Below are 7,334 nucleotides of genomic sequence, written 5' to 3' on the forward strand. Positions count from 1 at the left end.
TTTAGAAACAAACTGGATGAAGATGGTATTGTTACGAGGAATAAGGCAAGACTGGTTGCAAATGGTTATTCGCAAGAAGAAGGAATTGATTATGATGAAACCTATGCTCCAGTTGCTAGGCTTGAAGCAATCAGGATGTTCTTAGCATTTGCTGCACACTCCAACTTCAAAGTATATCAGATGGATGTGAAAAGTGCCTTCCTGAATGGTGATCTAGAAGAGGAAGTCTATGTTGAACAACCCCCTGGGTTTGAAGACAAAGAATTTGAAGACTTCGTATACTTTCTCTTCAAAGCTCTCTATGGTCTGAAGCAAGCCCCTCGAACCTGGTATGACACTCTTTCCAAGTTCCTACTTGAAAATGGTTTCACCAGAGGTATCATCGATAAAACTCTTTTCCATAAAAAGCATAAGGATGATATAATTCTTGTACAAGTATATGTCGACGACATTATATTTGGTTCTACTAATGATCTTTTATGCGAGAGATTTGCTAAGCTGATGCAGAGCAGGTATGAGATGAGCATGATGGGAGAATTGTCCTTTTTCCTAGAAATTCAAGTTATTCAGAAGCCTGACGGTATTTTTATCTGCCAATCTAAATACATCAAGGATCTTCTGAAGAAATATGGAATGGAAGAAGCATTTACTGCCAAAACCCCTATGCCAACTGCTGTCAAACTTGATCAGGACAAATCTGGTAAGTCAGTTGACATCACGAAGTATCGAGGTATGATTGGCTCTCTCTTGTACTTAACTGCTAGTAGACCAGATATCATGTTCGCAACTTGTTTATGTGCTAGATTCCAGGCTGATCCTAAAGAGTCTCATCTTATAGCTGTTAAGCGTATTTTTAGGTATCTTAAGGGAACCCCCAATCTAGGGATTTGGTACCCTAAAGATACAGGTTTTGATCTAATTGGCTATACAGATTCTGACTTTGCAGGATGTAAGATTGATAGGAAAAGTACTTCAGGAAGCTGTCAATTTCTTGGACGAAGGGTGGTGTCATGGTATAGCAAGAAGCAACACTCCGTGTCTACGTCTACAGCGGAAGCTGAATACATAGCTGCTGGAAGTTGCTGTGCTCAAATCTTGTGGATGAGGAATCAACTACAAGATTATGGACTCATGTTGGATAAAATTCCGATTCTGTGTGATAACACGAGTGCCATTGCCATTGCCAACAATCCTGTTCAACACACCAGGACAAAGCATATTGATATCAGGTATCATTTCCTTGGCGAGCATGTCATGAATGGAACAATAGAGTTACACTTTGTACCTACTGATCAACAAATTGCAGACATCTTCACTAAACCACTAGACGAATCCACTTTCTCTAGACTGGTTGGTGAACTTGGGATGTTAAATATGTCTAATTAATTAGACAAGAAATAACTGCAATTTGTTCGTAAGTTCACAAGTTTTAAAATGTACATATTTTCAGGACTTGTGAATTTACAAAGAGCATCCAGTATTTTACATATTAATCTGATAATTAGTTTTAATTATTTGCCATGATTTATATGATTAGCATGATTTTATGTGATTATGTGATTAATTGCTAAGTGGTAGATATTTAAAATTAATTTTCTTGAATTATTTAAGTGCTTATATTCAATTAATGAATATCAGTGCTTATTTAATTCATATTTTAATTATATTTGATTAATGGATTTGAAGCAATTCAAATTATTTTAAGTTGACCATTAATTAAATTTTAATTAAAATACTTGCAGCATAATTAATGAAATATTGTTTGACTGAAATTAATTTAGTTAAAACTATATTTGATTTAATTGTGATTTTCATCTCACCATTTTATCAAGGAAATTTCGATTAATCAAAATAGGTTGATAATATGGTGAAGTGGGCGTATGACTAGCGCAACATTTGACTTGGTCAAATGTTGCGCCAGTTTTTGAGATTACAGTGTTTACCTAGATTTTTTTGCTAAGTCATGTACAATGTATACACTCTTGTAGCGTAACAATTGACTTTCCAGTCAAATGTTGCGCCCCTTAAACGCCTGTGTATGTCTCATGGTCTTGTGACTTGGAATTTTTTTTAAGTCACAAGTGATGAAGTTGCGCCTCTAGTGTTTACACTATGGGGGGCACTTCGGTCTTTTACTTAGTTGCGCTTAGGCATTCTCACTGTGTACAGCATAAGGGCTAGTTATGTCATTTCATAACTTGCGCCTATGCCTCACACTCTGTGTATATAGAGCCTCACTTGTGCGTTTTATTCATATTTTCAGTCATATACACACGCAGATATACACACACGGAAAACCTCTCCCTTTTTCAAAATTTCAGCCGAGTTCGTGTGTTTTGATCGAACATATCACCACCAAAACTTCGTCCATTTTAGATTTCAAGACCAGTTTTAGATTCCTTGAGACGAGAGCTTTCATTTGATCCGAACCTTTTCACGATCCGTTACGGTTTTTCGAAGAGGGTTTTCGAAGCTTTTCGTATTCTAGGACTATTTTCTACGTGATTTTAGTGTCGAAAATTTGCGAAGCCGATCCCATAATTCTTAGAATTTCAAGAAGAACAACATACTTGAATTTCATCGAATTCTAAAATTCTTGGAATTAGGGTTTTACGGAGCGTTATTAATTAATTATTTTCGTGACATAAGTTGAAATTTGTTCGTTATTTTTTCGTGAAACGAAATTTATAATCATTTTTAATTCTAATTAAAAATGGCTGCAAATTTTGAGATTCCGAAAACAAATTTCACTATTGTTGAGAATAATAATTTAATTACGCAAGCGAATTATCGACGCTGGGTTCGATATTTGTCTGAATTTTCATTTGCTAGATTTGCTATGACAGAATCAGTATACCTTAACAAATCTCTACTTCGAGATTTTCTGTCTTCTATCTCTGTTGTAAATGAAGAACAGGTATTTGGACTCAAGTGTGTCATTCAGAGACAAACACTAATGATAACTGAACACACCCTGAACAATGCACTCCATCTGCCAACTGACAACTTTGAAGCTGTTCCAGACAGGACTGAAAGAATAAACTTTTTCTTTGCTATTCACTGCCAGAGGGAGAATGGTGATCTTCCAGGAAAGATGTACGTCAAGCATTTACCTCGAGAATGGAATTTCTTCTTTAATTCCATCTCTCATGTATTTGCACCAAAGACTGGAGGGTTCCATGGCATCACTACTTTCAATCAAGAAATTGGGATTGCCATTGCACAGAATACAAGGATAAATCTGGGACACCTAATCATGGGAGCTTTTCAGGACTCCTTAAGGAAAAACAGGAATGTACTTCTCTATCCTCGGTTCTTCCAGATAGTGCTGAACCAACTGCTGACTCCTGCTGAAAGAGCTGTCTATCCTAGTATAGACAATGTCATATGCTCTTTCATGACTACAAGGGTGATCTCTATGCTGGAGAACCATCAGAACTACACCAACAATGAGGATGTGGTCCTTACGGAGGCAATGCAAGATTTTTTAAACAACCAGAACTTGCCTCCACCACATATTCAGAATGTTGCTGATCCAGTATTTCCTGAAGAGGATGTTCCTGAAGGACAAGCTGAAGAAGTCACTGAGCCACCTAGTCAAGCCAATATTCCTGAGGCTCAAACTTCTTAAGTGGAAGAGGAAGTGATAGTGGAAGATGCAGAGACATCCTCAGACAACAATGCTCAATCTGAAGGAGAGGATTCCTTGCAGGATAATTCCACTGATTCTGAAGATGAAGTGGATAGCTCAAACCACTGCAGCTGCACCTTCTAATGATGTGATGGTGGATATTGATGAGCTTTTCACCAACACTTGCAATCCACTGCTACAGTCAGGTATCCATTCTGATTCTGACAACTTATCTTTTAGTGCACCTGATTGGGTTCAGAATCTTTTGGATTCCAATCAGCTTTCACCACTTCTCACAAGTGCCAATGAATTTGAAATCCCCCAAGTTCATATCCAAGGCACCACTTCACAAATACCTGAAGCAGAAACTTCTCAACCCCTCAGCCAACCACTTATTATTTCTGAGAGAGAGGGAGAAAGTGCCTTAAGTGCACCACACAAGGAGATTGTTTCTGAAACTGCAGCTCTGTCTCCTAGTCAAGAAAGGGGAATAGAACCTGAGAAAACTGCAGATATGTCTATTTCTTCACCACCTCAGCCAAATTATACTCCAATGCACAGTGAGGTTGCACACACAATGGAAGAATTGACGGTTGCTAACACCTTGTCGTCCATGTCAGGGATATACACTGTTGTTTCTGATCCTATTCAGGGTCAAGTGCCTTCACAGGCTTCTGGGGGAAACTTGGATGACTTGCCAAATTCTCCATCCTTGTCTACCCCCCTGGGAGGAACATTCCCAGATCCCTTAAGGGACTCTTCACCTCTCGAAGGTGAACGGCAATCTGTTTCTGAGCCCTTCATATCAGTAAGTGTGCCAGTTATAGAGCACTTGTCACAAAGTCATTCGCCGTCAAAGGCAGTTGTGGGAAACCAGGGTGCTTCGCTTATTCAAGGATCACATCCTTCGAGCCCTGTGTCTACCCACCCTGAGATTCCAACTCAGGATCCATCAAAGGACTCACTACCTTCGAGTAGTTGGCAACTTGTTTCTTATGACTCAGGTTCATCTGACGAGGAAACTGAGGACGAAGGCTCACGAACCTTCATTGCACCTTCTGTGACCTCTCTAGAAGAGGCTAAGAAGATTTCACTTGCAGGTACATCCAAAGATGCTGGAACTTCTTTGAGTGAGAGGGAAACACTTATAGATACTGTTATACAGAAACCCTCTGACCCACTGAGTGATCTAGTCTTGAGTGAAATGAGAGAAACACCTGCAGAACGAACTAGTGAGAACCCCACAACCCAACCTACACTTGAATCTACTATTCCAACTGTATCTGTGACAAAATTTGAAGCTCTGAAGTTCAAAGTTCAACATCTTGAAGCTGAGAATCTTGTTCTACGGGAGGAGTTAGTGGAAATCAAATCAACAATGGAACAAAGGTTGGCTGCTCTTGAAGCTAAATTGCTAGCATCTCAACCTTCCAGAGAGGATTACTCAACTGAGGGGGAGAGAGCAGCAGAAAAAGCAAAGGGAAAAAGGGTGATCACAGGGGTGTCTGAAGAACTGATTGATTCTGCTCTTAAACATCAATTCAGTTACAGTCATGATGAATACATCCCTGAGTTTGTGGATGACAAAGTGATAAGGATGGTTGGTGCTGAGAATGATGATCTAGAAGAAGGAGAAATCCCAGACAATGAAGTCTTTGCTGATGAACTTGCATATCACAATGACATCTTCCCTCCTGAAGAACTTGAAATTGCAAATCCACAAGATATTGCTGATGTTTCTAGGGATTATGCTGAGCAAAGGAGAGCAAGGGAGAAGTTAGAAAACCAAAGACGGATTCGAAGGGAAAGGAGACTTGCCAACTTACACAAAGATGGAGATGAATGGGACATTGCTAGATCTGTGTTTGATTTTCCAGAGGTCACTCAAGACAATGATGATGACGAAGTAAAAGATATCTTTGACTCCTTCAGGAACAACTACAAAGATTTACATGATTATCACGAGGTGTTAAATGATATCATTTCTACTGTGTCAGTTGCTGTTCTTCCAAGGAGAGGATGGATGGTCAACATATCATTTGAACTACAGAAAGAAGGCCATGGACTCAAACATGTTTCAAGTCAGTTTCTCAGAGATCTCTCTCTAACTGAATTGTTTGTGGTAAGGAATAAGATCATCTCAACAGGGAGGAAGCACAATGAAGTTTTCAGAGATATGGTGGAAGAATGGATCACTGATATTGGACTGGAGATTCATGACAAGCCTTCAGTTATCAAGTATTTCAAGGATGGTATGATTCAGAGTATTGGACTCACTGATGAAGCATTGTCAACTTACAATCCTCATATACTGAAATATCTGGAAGCTCAAGTCAGGGAAAAGTGCTCAAGGACAAGCAAGGGAAGACTAACTGCTGAACTGCTATATGCTTATCGTCTGAACTTTGCTGCTCTGAGAGATTTAGACCTATCAGCCATCAATCGTCAACCACCATATCCACTGCCTCCACTTAACCCTGAAGTTCTTGAAAATCCAAAAGCTCCTGTTGTCACTTACAATCCTACTTCAGTGATATTCAAAAAGAAGAAAGACTCTGAGGCCACTGCTATACCACTTACAGAAATTGGAAAATTCTCTTCCAAAAGAATCATTCGTGTTGTTGCTGCTGTTAAGTTGTCAGTTGTGAAAGAAGACAAGAGTGTGCTCAAAGATTTGATTGATCTTCTGGAGATAAGAAAAGCTGTAGAGACTGTCCACAACACTTCAAGGGTTCGTGCTCATCCATCAAGAATCATCATGAAAATTGAAGGAATTGAGCTGAATATCACTTTTAAGAAATTGAAGAAAATGGTTCATGTCCAAACCTTAGAGAAGATGAAGAAGAATCTAGAGCAACCTCCACCTGAGAATACACTGGAGCAAGTGGCACTGAGTACCATCACTGCAAGGATTGAAGAAATTGAGAACAAGCTCACTCAGAAGAAAGAGGAGGAAGCTGCAAAGAGAAGAGCAGAGCTGAAGCTGATCAATGCAAGAGCCAAGAAACCAAGAAGAGATTAGTTCAGGGTAGAGGAACAATGGCTGCTTGTATTTACTTTTGATTTCTGGAAAATGTAAGATATAATCCAGACTGTACTTAGTATTATTTCCTGTTTAAATTAGTATGCTTTTTCATTGTGTCAGTTGAGTTATCCTCTTAAAGGATTTGCTTGTCGAACTCTAACAATCAAATAGGGGGAGATTGTAAAACATAATGTAACGTAAAAGTAATTACGATAACTCAACACAACAAAAGACAGGAAACAATACGTAAGTATAATACAGGAATCTACAGGTTGGAGATTCGATACGAACAGACAAAGACAATCAAGATATCTGAGACGAGCATCCGTCCACTGGAAGAAGTTCATTAACATGTTCAAGCCTCAGTGAAGAATAAAAGTTCAATGTGTTTCTGCTATCAAGATTGCCTGAAGATCAAGTATCAAAGACCAGAAGATTCCAGTATATTTAATTTGATTATTTATAATCAAATTTATCGAAGCAACACCTAACCCGGAATGACTGATCAAGTATATTATCAAGCAAATGATTCAAAGAATTATTTCAGTTCGAGTCGTTCGTGAACCAGACCAGTGCACAGGACGTCAGGACATACAAAAGTATTCAATGGATTCGATCAACGAATTAATTGATCAAGTCAATCGAGCTGCTCCAGAATGAATTGCCAAAGGAACTTAT

This window comes from Daucus carota, chromosome 1 (genome assembly GCF_001625215.2).
Source record: "Daucus carota subsp. sativus chromosome 1, DH1 v3.0, whole genome shotgun sequence".
In the NCBI taxonomy this organism is placed as follows: Eukaryota; Viridiplantae; Streptophyta; class Magnoliopsida; order Apiales; family Apiaceae; genus Daucus; species Daucus carota.